The following is a 16,334-nucleotide window of genomic DNA, read 5'->3' on the forward strand; positions in this document are numbered from 1 at the left end:
GATGCTTAGGTGAGGGTCCTACAACCCTCCACCCCCCAACATCCACGGAAGGGTGGAAACGGTCGACGAGCCCAGCTTGGTTCATCTTTTTTTTTTTTCGCTTTCCTCTATTACGTTGGCTCTTTTAATTGGCTAATTGAAGATGGGTGACTAGACCTAGCTTGGGGAACAGGCAAATTGATACCCACAAATTGGGTATCAAAACCTCCGCTCCCTGAGTTCTCTCGGCTCCTCAGGAAGCCAGCGGCTGCGGGTGCCAGCAGCAGAGGGCGCTCTACACCCACTTTTCTGCCATGGGCTGATTCCCAGGGCTTCTCTGGATTCCTACCAGTGAAGGGAGCTAGAGGAGGTTTGTCCAACCTCACAAGGCACTTCCTGTGTTTGTTCACTCTCTCCAAGTCTCTCTTCCTTCGCTCGTGTTGGGCTGGCATCGAATCCCCAGTAAGTCTCCAACATGTTCTGAAGTTTGCCTGAGATCTTTTTGCCAGACTGAGATTCCCGGCGTGTGACTTTGAGCGGTTTATGGGGTTTCTCTGCGCTTCAGCTCCCTCCTCATCCAACAGCAGCCGCTGAAGATGCATCACCTCTAACAGGATTGCGGCATTCACTGAACAATCACCTGGCTTGGTTTACAGCTAATCTCAGTAGTATCTTCCTTACCGGGGAACGCAGGGGTCCCTGATGTAGGTTTTGGTCTCATAGATAAAAATACTCCAAAGTGGACTTAGAAGGAAACCTGAAGACAGTTTTACAGACGTTTGAGAGAAAAGACCAGGGCAGGTGGATTACCTGTAGGAGGGGCATGGAAGGGAGAGAGTCAGGGTTGGTCAGTTAATGCTCAGGAAAGCAGGTATAGATGGACAGATGGACGGACGGACGCCAGGGGGGTCTTTAGAGAGGAGGGGAGATGCCTGGGGCGTTTATTTGGTGAGAAAGGCTTCCAGGTAGGAACCCAGACAGTAGGAACCCAGGCTCATCGGTAAGGATCTGTGAGCCTCAGAATGGTGGGGACAGTTCGGGTTATATGGGTGTGTATTTCATTAAAGGCTATTATTCTCCACAACTTCATTTAATTCTATTCTGAGCACGGTCTCCTTTAGCTCAGGCTTGCCTTGACTCTCTTTGAAGCCGAGGATAACCTTGAACTTCTGACCCCACTTCTGCTTCCATCCTGAGTACTGTGGTGATGGTCCTGAGGTGTCCAGTTTTAAGCTGGAGATCAAACCCAGGGCTCCCAAACGCTGCCCACTGAGCCACATGCCCACCCCCTCCATCTTTTAATATGTCTTGGAGTCCAACTCTGCAGGCAGGCGGGGTGGGGGAGAGGGAGAGGGATGTTTTCCTATTCGGGTGATTGATGAAGTGAGACAGACTGTTAAGACTGCAATGGTGCTGGGCGGTGGTGGCGCACGCCTTTAATCCCAACACTCAGGAAGCAGAGGTAGGGGGATCTCTGTGAGTTCGAGGCCAGCTTGGTCTACAGAGCAAGTTCCAGAACAGCTAGGACTGTTACACAGAGAAACCCTGTCTTGGAAAACCAAACCAACCAAACAAACAAACAAATAAGCATATAGTGAATAAATAAAATAAGATAAATAAAAAAATAAAAAAGAGCAATGTGTGCTCAGAATTCTGAGCAGTTCAGATCATGTCTCCACCCAGGCCAGAGGTGTGATTTAGGCCTCTTTTGTTTTGACCAAAAACTTTGTATTGAATAGATTTAAACAAATTAAAGAAGAGACTTTGCTGGCAAGAAGCTTCCCTGGTCCTCAGTGGAGAACCTAGGGGAATTAAATCTTAAGAAGGGGCACCTGGGACGCTTCCCCTTCTTAGGAATCAGTGTGTTACCAGGGAAACGGGAGGCAGCATCCAAAGATGATTGTGAGGGGAGAGTGTGTGAGAAACAGCCTGATGAAAGAGACTCACGAGAAAAGTCTTACTGTGGCTCCGCAGGTCCAGAGGGACGCAGCCCATCCTGTCGGGGAAGCCCCGGGTCACACTGTACTCAGAAATCAGGCAGTGAACGGGAAGGGGGCAGGCTATAAAACCCCAGGGTCCCCCTACAGTGACCCCCTCCCACCTCCTAAAGGTTCCTCAACCTTCCCAGACAACATCGCCAGCTAGGGATCAGGTATTTAAACATATGAACCTACGGTGAGGTTCACATTCAAACCACATATCGGACCCATCCTTGGTGACATATGAGCAGGCCAGCTAATGTCTGGCTGTCAACCAGGCCCTAGATTGTGTCCTGTGTAAATCCGGACCCCAAGTGTGGTTCCATGTTGAGGGTTCGCTCTGTCCCAGATGCTGTGACTGACTGTGGGCTCCAACCTCAAGGGGAGAGAGAGAGAAGAAACTGGCCGTCATGCTACTGTGGTCGGCACTCCAGTGGGTGGGCAGATATTTCATGTCTAAGTACGGAATCCATCTCTACCCCGTAATCCAGAAGGCCTCTGGGTGAACTGACTGTAAAGCTGAGGTTGGAGGGATGGCTGTTAAGCCGAGAACGGACCAACAGAGGCAAGGGCCTCCTGGCAGGGCAATACAGTACAGCAAAGGTTTGGCATCAAGAGAAAGACCAGGGTCTTCTGCACGAAGGCTGAACGGGGCCACCGTGGAGCTCCACTGTTATAGTAAGTGCTGTTGGACAGAGCTACCACCATGGGCTTCCTGGAGGAGGCAGATGTCCGATAAATGATTCTGGAACAGTCCCGGAGTGCACTGTTCTTTGTACCAGAACAGACAACCCAGGGCCTGGGGTGCCTGGTCTGGGTAGAATGGGGAACCTGACATTCCCTGCTTGGGGTGCAACCCCTGGGCACGTGTGGCTGGCAGTTTCTCACCTGGCCTGAGTACAAGAATGTGGTGGAGTCTCCCAGGAAGTCTGGCCCCATGAAGACCCGGGTGCCTCTGGGAGTTGTAGTTTGTTTTGCCTCAGTCATCTCTCCTCGTGGCTTGAGTCGACAGCCTGTAGAGTGGGAATGAGGTAATCAAGGGGAACCTGTCTCGGCTTGGGGTCTGTGAGGGTGTTGGGAAAGACAGTGTTTGTTCCCTTCCCTGCTTATATTCTAAGGCAGATTGACAGTGTCAGGTGGGAGGACCCTGCTGGCTGGGAGCCGAGAACCACAAGTGTCCTGTTACTCAGAAACATCCTGACACCTATCTTGTAACTGGTGATTGGTACAGAGAGATAGGAACTTTCTCCAAGGTTCCGGAAGAGACGTGGCACATGGTGGGGTATCAGCCTGGACATTTATGGCCCTGCATCTGTTCATTGATCACCGACTGTGTCCCCTGTGAATCACCTGAAGTATCTCTAGAGAGCAGAGTGCACACAAACTGCTTTTATTTTTATTTTAGTTTTTATATTTTTATCATTTTTGGTTTTTTGAGACAGAGTTTCTCTGTGTAGTCCTGGCTGTCCTGGAACTCGCTCTGTAGACCAGGCTGGCCTTGAACTCGGAGATCTACCTGCCTCTGCCTCCTGAATGCTGGAATTAAAGGTGTGCACCTCCATGCCTGGCACACAAACCAGTTTTTTTTTATAATAACATACAAACTCTGTATAAAAGTCCTGCTTTTAGATGAATTTTGAGGGATTTCATCTTGCAAACCAACCATTGAAACTGCCTCAAAGACCTTCCCCTGGGAGTGCTTGACAAACACGGGGATGGGTCCAGCTGCTAATTGTGCCCGTGGCATCCAGATGACCCAAAGCACGGCTGGACTCTGTCACTGTGGACAGGTCCCTGGGGAGTCTCAGGTGGATCCTGGGTGTTATGGAAGGTGTCAGTCCTTACTTCAAAAGGGCAAAAATTCACAGGATTGAGTGAGCCATACACACCACCACCACCACCACCACCACCACCATCGTGATGACCAACAACTCGAGGCAAAGAGGAGTGAGGGAGAACGGCCGACAGCTCTCTGGAAGTCACGCTGCTGCTAATCCCTGTCTCCCTTTTCTTGAAGTTGGGCGGGCTTGCGACAAAGGCATAAACCACGTATCGTGACTCACGCTGGGCCATTTCCCCTGGGACCACATGTCATAAATATGATTCAATTTTCTCATGCAATGTTTCTCCCTAATGCTGCTGAAACCCCGTGAGAACCTGGATCCTGCCAGCTGCCTCAGAGCGGAGTCTCCAGAGCCCAGCATCGGAAAGGTACTTAGTAAAGGCAGGCTGGCTGTTCAGTGCTGGAGCTCCAGCTACCTGAGGGAAGGAAGGGAGCTGAGGAGAGAGACTGGATTGAACCCAGGTGCTCACACCTGAGCCATACCTTGAAAAAAGGAGAGGGAGGGAAACAGAGGGAGAGGACTGGATCATGGTGGAATACACCGCTTTTGCAGTTTCCAACACCGCAGCCTCCTGCAACTCCAGTTCCTGAGGATCTATGGCCCTTTTCTGGCCTCTTCCTGCACCTGCACTTACATGAATATATACACATAACAATAACAACAATCCTTTATTATTAATTATTAATATCAATTCATTAACAATAATTTTATTGATATTAATAATTAATTATTAATCTTTTAAAAAGAGAAAGTAAGAAAAAAAAGAAAATCAAATTGTGATAGATATGGTTAATGAAATGAACAAGGCAGCGGACCAAGAATGCTGTCTAGCAATGCTCTGCTACCCCACCACAGCCCGTTCCCCGGGCGGGGACCCCGGAGCAATGCCGCGTCTTTCCAGCAGGGGGTGCGCCTCGCGCAGTTTCGCCGCTCTGAGTTACGCGCTCCGCCCCTCGCTACTCTGCGCAGGCGCCGCCGGGAGCGGTTGCCACGGCGACGGGGCGCTTTCCGCCCGAGCCTCGCTCCCAGGAACGAGGCTGCGCACGCCGCGGCAGGTGCGGGCGGGCAGGTGCGGCGCGGCGGGCCACTGCGGTAGGTGCGCGGAGGGCGCGGGGACGCGCGGGCGGGCGCGGGGGCGCGCGGAGACGCGCGGGACAGCCCACTCCTGCCCGCGAGGCCGCGTGGAAAGTTGGCAAAGTTGGCTGAGGGCAAAGCGGGGACCGGGGTGCGCCGCGTGCGGAGTGCCACTGCAGACTAGGGGATCCCATTGCATCTGCGACCGGGGAATGACGGCAGAGGACGCCTAAAACTGGCCCCGCTCCCCACGCGCGTCCACGGCTCGCGCGTGGCTCGGAATCGCACTATGCCGGGCGCCGTGCAGGCCAGGGCTGCCCTTCCTCGGGCCGGGAAGTCGTGGCCTTTTGCTTTCGGAGGGAGGGCGCCTGTTGCGGAGAGCTGTCCCTGGACGCCCTGCGACTGGCGCTGGGCCTCAGCCCTGTCCCGGGGTCGCGCCCTCCCGGGTGGCGCGCACACCGCCCGTCCGCGGTGACAAAGATGTGTAACTTGGACTTTTCTGCCAGGCCGCGCACAGAGAAGCGCTGGGGCTGGTTAATCGGTAACCGGGACTTAAGTGGAGGCTCCTAGCTAACAACTTTCTCCTTGCTACCCCGCAGGGCGGGCGAGCGGCCAGGCTGGCCTCTGCAGACACCAGTGTCTTGGTGGGTCCAGGAGAGACCCTTTAAAGGGATTAAGGCTCTGCAGACACCCGGTTTTGGTGGGTTCTGGGGGAGTCTCCTTTTAAAGGGTTTGAGGACTTGGCAGGAGTTCACTTAGGCCCTAAAAGTGCACTGGAGGGCACTTTTGGCCCGCGGCCGCTGTGTGTGTGTGTGTGTGTGTGTCTGTGTGTGTGTGTGTGTGTGTGTGTGTGTGTGTGTGAGAGAGAGAGAGAGAGAGAGAGAGAGAGAGAGAGAGAGAGAGAACACCCTTGTGTGTGTGGGAGTGGCCACAGGGATACAGGGGAGTCCTAGCGGGTTGCCCAGAGCAGTTCAGAATCTGCTCCTTGCGGGGGGGGGGGGGGAGGGGGGGGGTGTGGGGGGGTGAATCTCTAGCCACAGTCAGCTTGCCCTGAGCCTTTGTTGATTTGTGATGTTGGGGATGCAACCCTCACCCCAGACTCTGAGCTAGACATCCCTCCCCCAGGGGCTCCTGGTGGTTGTTAGTACTTACACTCACCTGAGCGGGTGTGGGGGGGACCAGTTGTCCATCCCTCGTCATGTGACCCCTCAGCATTACCACATTTTACCAACACACAGATGAGCTGCTGATGACACGTATGTCCATTCGTCAGTCGTTCATTCACTGAACTGATGGTTTGAGACAGTATCCGGGACTGGACTTGAAGTCACATCCAGGGGTGAATCCTTGGTCTGTCTGGGAAGGCAGAGTGGGCATGGCAGAGGAGGGGCTAATGGCCTGGGACAAGAGGAGGATCAGGGTCTGGGTAGAGTAGGGCTTGTTGGCAAGCCCCTTTAACCACTGAGTCATTTCACAGCCCGGGGCACTTTGAGACTCTGGACCTTCATCTATGTAAGGGTCTGATGGGGTCCCTGGCTTTTTTATGGGGTGGAGAGGGGGATAAGGCGGGGCTTGGGGAGTGTCAGGGATAGGTCTGATGGTGTGACCTCTGGGTGAAGTGTTAAGGTGGATGATGCCTTGCCGAATCTGACTCATGTATGTATGTGCCCGTGCATGCGTGTGCCCGTGTGTATGTGTTCAAAGGTGACACTTGGGCTGGGTCTTGAGGGCTGAGGAGGAGGAAGGACGGAGGCAAGGGTGGGTGAGGCCTCGCTCCCAGTCCTGCCCAGAGCGGAGGGTGTGTTGAGCGAATAGAAGACCTTCGCATCCCAGCTCTGTGTTGGAAGGCTTGGGACTACAGAGGTGCACATCCTGTCCCCACCCACTTCAGGGAGCCGGAGACTGGATTCAGAGCTGCCGCTTCTCTCAGAACCCTGATGGGGGTTTGGAGACAGTGAGGTAAAATTGCCAAGAGAGACCAGAGGTAAATCCGGGGGGGGGTGCTCTTGGGAGGAGGTGGGAGAGAGGCTGGCCAGGCAACATGGCCGGGACGAGGAGAGTGTAGGAAAAGCCAGAGTACAGATTTGCTGGTCTGAGTCCTTCCACGTGCGCTCTGTTCTTCACTACAGTCTGTCTCAGGCAGTGTGGCTTTGGAGACCCCCCTCCCCCAGCAGTTCATGAAATGGACGCTTGGACTGGGTGGTGGAGGAGCTGGGTTCTAAACGTAGAACTGGCTGCCTGATGTCACGGTCCTCCTCATTCCCTTTGTGGCTAGGCGTGGCTGCCCACTGTCCACACCCTGGCTGCTGGCCTTGGTGAGGGATCTCTGTTTGGGTGGAGGGCTGGACACATGGATCATTTCTCGCCCACGAGATGAATATTTCATGGAGTCTCTGGGCTTGAAAACTAGGAAGATCTCTTGTCCCCAGGAATCCTCTAGTCAGCTGTGTAGGAGAAATGTCACATGGCCCAAATCAGGAAGCAATTATGGACTTGGCTTTGAGGCCTGAGTTATCACTGCCCTCTTGGTAATTGTGCAGTTAAGCGACCTTTGAAATGTCTATAGCTGCATCTGCATTGGGAATAGAAACATTTCCAGAGCATGGTCGTCAACTGTTTACACCTGAGTAGGCCGCAGTGGATGCACGGTGTACAGAACCGTGGTGCTGTGCGCAGTGTGGAAATCCTGCATCAGGTGAAAGTGTGTCAGCCTCAGACGCCCCACTGGACGCCTCAGAGAGCCACACTTAGGCTTCACGCGCTCACAGACTCCAATTCTGCCCAGGCCTCCGTCACACCTTGCCAGTTAAGAAACCTGCTTTCAGATCTGCTCTGGAGCCAGAGGGGTAAGATTAGGTCCTGGCTCTGCTGCTTCCTCTGCTCTATGACGGCAGTCAGGTGTGCTGACCTCTCTGAGCCCATTTCCTCCTTTATAAATGAGGTAAATGATGGGACTTTTCTCTGAGGGCAACTGTGAGGACTGAGGGGCTTGGCAGGTGCATGTTGGTCCTAACGGACAGAGAAGGTGGGTGCTCAGTAAATAGCTGGGGGAAAATGATTAAAAACTAACAACAACGTAAAGGAACCTCACATATAAATTACTAGCACATCTGGCGATTCCCCATTTGAGAGCGTGTGCGTGGAAGTGCGCTGGTTACCGGCCCAGTGAACCGGCCCCTGCTGTTGGACAGTCATTGCTGGATGTTTGATTTTCACTCCGCCAAGCCTCCTGTTGGTGCATACAGGAGGTGGGAGGACATACGAGCTAAAGAGAGCTTGGAGTGGTGTCCCTGCCTGTCCAGGTCCCTGGACACACCTGTGGGAGTGAAGCTGTCTGCACTGCACAGAGGTGGAGCTTTGTCTTGTCAGGGGCCCAGGCTGTAGCCTGCAGCCCCCAGTAGGGAAGGCCAGAGCCCCTGTAGGTTGTGTGGAGTTTGGCAGCCTGTGGGTCTGAGTCCAACCTGCCAGAGATTGTATCTTGGGAGACATCTGCCAGTGAACACTCTAGTCTTTCTGGAGGTGTGTGGCTCCTGGATCAGTTCACTTTTCCTGGGATCACACGGGTGAGAAACATCTCCCAAATCCCAGTGACTTTAAAACATAGGCATCACGGATCAGTGAGTGACTTGGCTCTTCTGTCTTCGAATAGATCCCCTGACTGACAGTGGGGTGTGCTCTTCAGGGGGTGGGCAGCTGGTGTGCAGGGGATGGACTAAAGGTGTGCAGGCGACAGAACAGCAGGTGTGCAGGAGACGGGACAGCAGGTGTGCAGGGGGCCTGACAGCAGGTGTGCAGGGGATGGACTGTAGGTGTGCAGGGGATGGACTGCAGGTGTGCAGGGGGTGGACTACAGGTGTGCAGGGGTGAACTATAGGTGTGCAAGGGTGTGACAGCAAGTATGCAGGGGTGGACAGCAGGTGTGCAGGGGACAGGACAGCAGGTTTGCAGGGGTGGGATAGCAGGTGTACAGGGGTGGGGCAGCAGGTGTGCAGGGGTGGGATAGCAGGTGTATACGGGGTGGGCAGCAGGTGTGCAGGGGTGGGACAGCAGGTGTGCAGGGGTGGGACAGCAGGTGTGCAGGGGTGGGACAGCAGGTGTGTACGGGGTGGACAGTAGGTGTGCAGGGTGGGACAGCAGGTGTGCAGGGATGGGACAGCAGGTATGCAGGGGTGGGACAGCAGGTGTGCAGGGGTAGGACAGCAGGTGTGTAGAGGGTGGGACAGCAAGTGTGCACAGAGGGTGGATTACAGATGTGCAGGGGGTGGGTCGGACTGTGGGTGTCCAGAACCTCAGGAGGAAGTGAGATGGCATTGCCTTTGTCCTTGTTCTGTAAGTCACCACAAGTCACAGGAACTACCCCATCCCCCAAATCAGGGGACACATTGTGCTCCTTCAAGGAGGCTGAGTTGGTCTTGGCTGACAACAGTGCATCCCACTGCAGTTGCACTTCTGAGGGGTGGGAGAGGACCTTCCTGGAGCAGAGGGCGTAGGAATCAGCCCAGGATCTGTGTGGAGCCAGTGAACTTGGAACTGGGGCCGTGGGGAAGATGGAACATGAATTATGAACCAGAAAGAGCCTCAGTTTCCTTGTCTGGATAACAGAACTTGTGGTTCCCTGGGCCTGGCTGTGCTGCTGCGAGCTGGTGATCCCGTCATGGCCCGTTTTGCTTCTTTGCCTTCTGAGATAGTTTCTCTAGTAGTCCAGTCTGGTCCGGAACTCCTGACCCTCCTGCCTCAGCCTCCCAAATGCTGGGATAACATCTTTGAGTACATACCTGCCTCTCAGCCTCAGTTTGCTGAGGGACATGGGACCTGTGTTTGTTACTGTAAAGGACTGTGGTGTGCCTGGCAGGAAGCCGGTAGCTGTTAGGGTCTTCCAGGGTCTGAGGGGGTTAGCACAGGATGAGAGTAGAGTAGGGGTTTGGAGAGACTGTCCAGATTCAAATCCCAGCTCTACCGCTTGATGTCTGGTGGCTTTTGACTGGCCACTGAACCTCTCCTGTTTCCCCACCTGCCTGGCTCAGGAGGTCTGTGAGCATGGTTGTGCTGACAAAGAGTACCTTCAAGGACTTTGCTTGAGCACTGGCTTGGAGGAGGTTTGGTTTTGGTTCTTGTCTGGCAGTGCTGGAGATGGAGATGAGGCTTCCAGCGTGGTAGACAAGCCCTCTACCATTATACTGCGTGTCTATTCTTCTACTTCAGAAGTCACTTTGAGACAGGGTCTCACTAAATGACTGCCACGCTGCCCTTGAACTCCTCATTCTGGTGTCTCAACCCTTTCCCTCCCCGCTGTGCCCCGTATCTGGAATCTCAGGCTGTGACACCAGGCTGAGCAGGGTGGTTATTATTGGCTGTGGTACTCTCAGTCAGGGGGGCCTAGAGAGGTTGCTTGTCTTCCAGGGAGCCACCAGCGCTTTGAGGACAGAAGTGAGGTGAGAGTTGTGGTCTAGGCTTCTGATCCTGCTGCAGTTGGCTGGTTGCCTGTTTGTGAGTTGCAAGATTTTTCTCTAACCAATGTAGCACATCTTAGGAGGGACAAAGCCTCATCACTAACCACTAGTCTCCTGGCGCAGTCCTGCTCTGTAGGGGAATCGCAATGAGAAGTTGCCATGTTGTCCTCTCCAGGGAGTTTGCAGGTTTCTGGGGACCCCATTGGCCATGAGTAATGGAGAGTGTGCTAAGAGTCTGGGTGAGGGTCCTAGCTGAGCTGGGAGAATGAGTCTAGCATGGACTTGCTCTGTGATCCTAGGCAACTGGCTTCGCTCACTGTGGGTCCTTGTAGCCTGACTCCAGCTCCTTCCCCTTCTGGTTTCCCCTGCTACCTCCTGGCAGCCAAGCAGCCTGGGCCAACTGGTCACCTGGCTCCGTACAGTGCTGAGTGACTTCAGACAAGTGCTCCAGTCTCTCTAAGCCTCCGCTCATTTGCAGAAGGACAAAACAAAACAGCAATGAAGAGCAGGCTCTGGATCTGGAGGTGACTCTTGCTGCCAGGCCCCCCAGTTAGTCCCTGTATCCCACATGGTAGAAGATGACAATGGATCCCTCTGCCCTCCACATGTGTGCTATGGCATGTAGCCCCCATCAATCATCAATCAATCAATCTAATAAAAAAAAATTAAAGACAAATAACCAAAGATTTCCCTCATGGTGGTCTTGTAGGACCATATAATTTACGTGATAATGACACAAGCCCTCTTTGTGCAGTGAGCACTGAGGTCAGCCTTGAGTTTATTTCTTTAATGTGCGTAACTGATAGCAAAGTCTAGCTTTAAATCCCCCTTGTTTGCACGAGCAGCAGCAATAACATAATTAATAATTAACACAGATTGACTGAGGAGGTGGCTCATGCCTGTAATCCCAGCACACAAGAGGCAGATGCAGAAGGATTGCCCATGAATCTGAGGCCAGCCTGAGACACCTGGTGAGTCTGGGTGCCACCTCCTTCTGTCCTATGTCTCTGATGCGGTATTTGATGTAATACCCACAGTCTGTGTTGCTTCTGTTACACAGATGAGGGTGGCCAGACTCCCAAAGGCCCTGCCCAGAGTGCCCAGCCATGGCGGGCAGGCCGGGAGACAGGCTCCTTTTGCCTGGCCCTGCCCACTGGAGAAGCTGAAGTACCACTGGAGGCCCCAAGTCAGGGCTACTGCCTCACACTGCCCAGTCTGTTGGCTTTTATTTATTTGCTTGTTTGTTTGTTTCGTTTCTCCTGTGGCTAAAGGCCTTTCCGAGGACTGATCTGTCCATCCAAGGAATGGGTATGAAGGACATCCCAGCAGAAGGAGAGGCCAGTAGCTCTCGGTATCCTAGGGTCCCCGTGTGAACTACATACATGGCCTGGCCTGTTGAGACGTGAAGCCCAAGCCTTGGCAGGTGCTGTCCTCTGAGACTGTTTAGGGCACCGGGTGAACTGGAACGGGACAGGGTAGGGAACTCCCAGGGACCTTTGGCTTGGGACACCGCCCAAGTTCATCTCCTCTCACTTCAGGCCAGGCACAGCTGATTGTTAGTGTGTCAGGGACTGTGCGTGGCACCTGGGAGAGCCTAGGCTGGTGCCAGTGAGGATTAAAGAATATTAGAAAGTTCACGGCACGGACATCCCCGCACTTGCCCTGGCGAGCCCTTCCCCTGTCTGGTGTAAGCAAATCAAGTGAGTCTCTCCCGCTACAGCTCCAGGAAGAATCTAAGCCAGCCCTTTAAAAGGCGGGGCCTGGAGGAGCCACAGTTTGCCCAGGATGTGCTCTGTGCCAAGTGCCTTGTTTGGGAGGTGTCTGCATCTTCTTGTCACCCTCAGAGTGACTCAGACGGTTGACATTGTTAACCTTTTCATTGGCTTCAGGAGAGATGTCTGCCCACTGCAGCTTCGGCATCCAAACTCATCTTTCCAGGGAGGTCCCATGCCCCAGCCGAGTGCTCTGCCCTCTCCAGGGAGAGTGGTCCTCTTAGTTATTTGTTATTTATTAAGCACCTGCTGTGTACTCAGGCCCCGGGTTAGGCTGCTGCCACCGAGGAGGAGAGAGACATGGAGGCAGAGAGTCACTTCTCAGGGCTGTGATGGGGCAACCGGAGTCCAGCCTGGGCCCAAACTGCTTCCTTTGTGCAGTTAGGATTTGGCTAGAATGTGCAGGCGACAGGCGACACCTTCCCTCCTGGAGGGGCGAGACGGCTTGGATATTCTCAGATCTTACTTCAGAGGGAGTGATGATGGCTGTGAGTCCTGCTGTCCTCCACAGCCCATCTGTCTTACCTTCCTTTAGTTCACTCAGAAGTGGGCAGGCAGTGGAAGGGAGGGAGGCGGCTAAAAGCAGGAAGAATTTCCGGAATGCCCAGAATGCTGGCTGACCCAGCCAGCAGGTGTGAGCCATCTTCCCCAGCTTTGGTAGGGTTCAGCTGGGCATCCGCAAGACAGCTGAGTGTACTGCCCAGTTCGCAGCCCGAGGCCTGAGTCACCCCTGGGAGGTGGCTCTTCTATAGGGATAACCCCACCTGGTCCGGAGCCACACAGCCTGGGGTCATGGGTGTGCACATTGTGGAGAATGGATATCGCTATGTCGTTCTGCTATTCTGGGTGGTGATAGGTAAAGCTCCTACTGTGTGTGGGGGGTTCCTTTATCATTTGATTATGTGACCCCCTGAGGGCCTTTCCACCTTGTTTTCTTACCGTCTCTATCCCCCCATTTGAGGGTGCTACACGGGTGCCGTCCAGTACGCCAACATGGTCGTCTCTAGCCCCTTCTGCCATAGAGTGCAATGGTCCCTTATCTGGGCGAGCAGTATCCAGAAACAGGTTGAGAGAAAGGTGTGAAGGCCATAACCACATGTGCCAAAGATGCCTTGCGATAACCTGTGTGTTCACTGAGACAAGTCCGTGCCATAGAACGGGCAAGTCACATGGCCCCTTTGAGCCTCAGCTTCTCTTCTGTAAGATAAGGTCCCAAGAACTCAGTTTGTTAGTACCCTCTCTTATTTTTTAATGAGTTATTATTTTTATTTTGTGTGCATTGGTGTTTTGCCTCTATGTATGTCTCTGTGAGGGTATCAGATCCCCTGGAACTGAAATTGCAGAAGTTGTGAGCAGCCATGTGGGTGTTAGGAATCGAACCTAAGTCCTCTGGAAGAGCATCGAACACCCTCCATCCATACGGGTTGTCATTTTATATGGCTGCATACTCCTCCTTGTTTTGAGTGGGCCAGCTCCTTCTAGAATTCTGTAAACTCTAACTGGTAGATGGAGTTAGGGTAGGGTGGGGACCACAGCATCTCTCTCAGGCACACTCGTTTGGCGCTGTTTTAACTCATGGTGTGGGGGCTGTGTTGACTGGGACTGGTCCAAGTGGCTTCATCCCATCCTGGCCGGCACACTAGGCTCCTTCATAAGCCTGGCCTGATTGCCATCACTGGGAATGCTTCCTGTCCCTGCTGAGGCCTGGCCAACATCCAAATCCTAGCCAGTGGCCCTTTGGGAGGTGGCTGGTGTAAGATGAGCTCCCCAGAACCCTCTATCTCCTCCCCTGGCTGCAGAGCAGCTTCCGGAAGACTGGCTCGGCTGTTGGGAAGAGGGCTGTTCATGCCATGGAGCCCTGGAAGGGCAGAGAGAGGAGAGGGTGTGGGGAGCCACAGGGCAGGGCGGGTGATGGAGCCAGGTTCCCAGAGGTGAGTTGGGGGCCGGGTACCTGCAGGGGAATGATACTGCTCTTTTGTGACCTTGGATGGGGACACTGCATAGCCCAGTCCATCCATAGTCTGCTGTGTGACATGGGGCCGAGGTAGGGTCTCAACCTCTAGGGTCACATAGAATGCAGGCTCTTACCCCACCAGACACGTGGGTCTACCCCTTTCTTCCCTTCCTCTCCCCCAGCCTGTCCATCTGTACCAGCTCTGATGCTGACTCAGCTAGTCCTGCTCAGTGCTTACTCCTCTCACTGACTCCCTCCAATAAATCTGGGTCACCATTGTCAGCACCAGTGGCTAGCTCTGACTGCAGGTGGCTTAGCATTATTTATTAGTTCCTTTGTTTACATATATATATGTATGTATGTATGTGTAATATATATATATATATAGTGTATGTGTGTGTGTGTGCGCGTGTTGGGGTGGTATATGTATGTGTGTGCACAAGATTGTGCTGTCCTGAGTGTGGGCATGTGGGGGCCAGAGGTCGACACTGAGTGTCCTCTATTGCTATTTCCTACTGAACCTGGAGCTCATCATTTTTGACGAGTCTGGCCAGCCACCGAGCCCCAGGGATCTTGCCGTCCAAGCTCCCAGCGCTGCTCAAGTAAAAGCTGTATACCACCATGCTGGCTTTTGTGTGGGTGCTAGGATCCTAACTCAGATCCTCATGGCTGTTCCACTGTGAGTACCTCCCCAGCTCTGCCACTTGGTCTTTGTATGGTCAGCATATGGAAGATGCCCGATGGCAGCCATAGTGGTCACCACTGCCTTTGCTAGTAAGGTCTAGGGTTCATGCTGTGGCCCCTGGACCTCAGAGGCCTGCTGCCTGGCTGGCCCTCATCAAGCCCCTGGCTGATTTTTGGGACTTAAGGCTGGGTTGTGGCCTCTTTACAAGGAAGCAGGGTTTTTATGGTTTTGAGATCTGAAGTTCAGGCCTGTGTTGACCTGTGGTGGCCCAAGGGCTCCCCAAAAGCATAGCAGGGATCTTCCAGGTAGCAGAATCTCGGTGTGGTTCTGTGGAGGTGCCAGGCACAAAGCCGCTGTCTTTCTTCCTTCTCTGGTGATTGCCACCAAATCCCCTGACTAACACAACTTGAGGGAGAATGGCTGTATCTGGCTTGCAGTTCAGAGGTGGTCAGTCCATCACGGTGGTGACAGCGAGGCAGTGGGAGCTTGTACATCGCATCTGTAGTCAGAAACACAAGAGGTGGACATGGAATATGCTAGGGCTCAGCCCTCCCTTCTCCATTTCATTCAGCCTAGGATTCCTGCCCGGGGAATGGCCCTGCCCACAGTTAAGATGGATAGTCATCAGTTACCATAGTCAAGGGACTCCCTCACAGGCATAGAGGACCAGCTCCCAGGTGACAATAAACACTGTCTCTCACACCTGAGATCCCATGGGGACCCCCAAGGTAGGACCTGTTCTTGCTCTCATTTTTCAGATGAAGGGTCTGAGCAAGCTCATTGGGCTAAAAGCTTGGGATTGTTTTATTTATTTTAAATTCTTATTTTTTTTTCTGGGACAGGGTCACCTGTAGCCCAGGCTGATCTTGAACTTGCTATGTAACTGAGGATGACCTTGAACTCTCAAGTGCTAGCAGGAGAGGCCTGGGCTACCATGCTGAATATTGAACTCAGGGTTTCTCGCAACTGAGTTCTGCCTCCAGCTCTTTTTAGGACAGATTCTCACACTGTAAACCAGGCTGGCAGGAACTTGAAGTCCTCCTGCTCCAGCGCTGGGACATGAACCCATGCAAAGCCCGAATTTAGTGTCTCCCAGGCTCTTCTGTTTGTTCTGCTGGTACAGCTTCATCTTGGACTGTGGCTTCTGAAGCCATGGCTTGGCTGGGATGCCATCCCACCCAGCTGGCTCATGTCTTGTGAGGCAGTGGCTACTGTTATCTTCATGGACAGATACAACGTCATCGGGATCAGCTTTTGGACAGTTTTGTCATCGCGATGAAAGCGTTACCCTTGTAGCAGTCGCCCCCCCCCCCCCGCGTCCCCCCAGCTTCCTCACCGCTGGCCTGCTTTGGTCTCCATGGACTTCTGTTTGGGCAATTCCTCTCAGTCTGGTCATACACTGTGTGGTCTTTTGTGAACTTCCTTCGGTGTCCTGTTTCAAGGCTCGTGTGTTTTGGTCCCTGCTGTTGTTCCTTTGGATAGATGCACCATTTTGTTTCATTCTTTGAGGCAGGGTCGCATAGACTAAGCTGGCCTTGAACTTGTCACAGAATTGAGGATGACCTTGAACTGCTGATGTTCTTGCCCCACTTCCCAG

The 16,334-nt window shown here is 53.4% G+C and overlaps 1 protein-coding gene across 1 annotated transcript in view; it reads left to right on the forward strand.

Annotated features, from left to right (window-relative positions):
* The first annotated feature begins 4,793 nt into the window (after positions 1–4,793).
* The window catches only part of LOC130871426 (uncharacterized protein KIAA1671-like), a 98,693-nt gene continuing 87,152 nt past the window's right edge, over positions 4,794–16,334 (forward strand). Inside the window, exon 1 of the mRNA XM_057764760.1 lies at positions 4,794–4,894. The gene's annotated coding sequence lies outside the window, so the exon portion shown is untranslated. The remainder of the gene's footprint in view (positions 4,895–16,334) is intronic.

Source organism: Chionomys nivalis, chromosome 3 (assembly GCF_950005125.1).
Source record: "Chionomys nivalis chromosome 3, mChiNiv1.1, whole genome shotgun sequence".
Classification (NCBI taxonomy): domain Eukaryota; kingdom Metazoa; phylum Chordata; class Mammalia; order Rodentia; family Cricetidae; genus Chionomys; species Chionomys nivalis.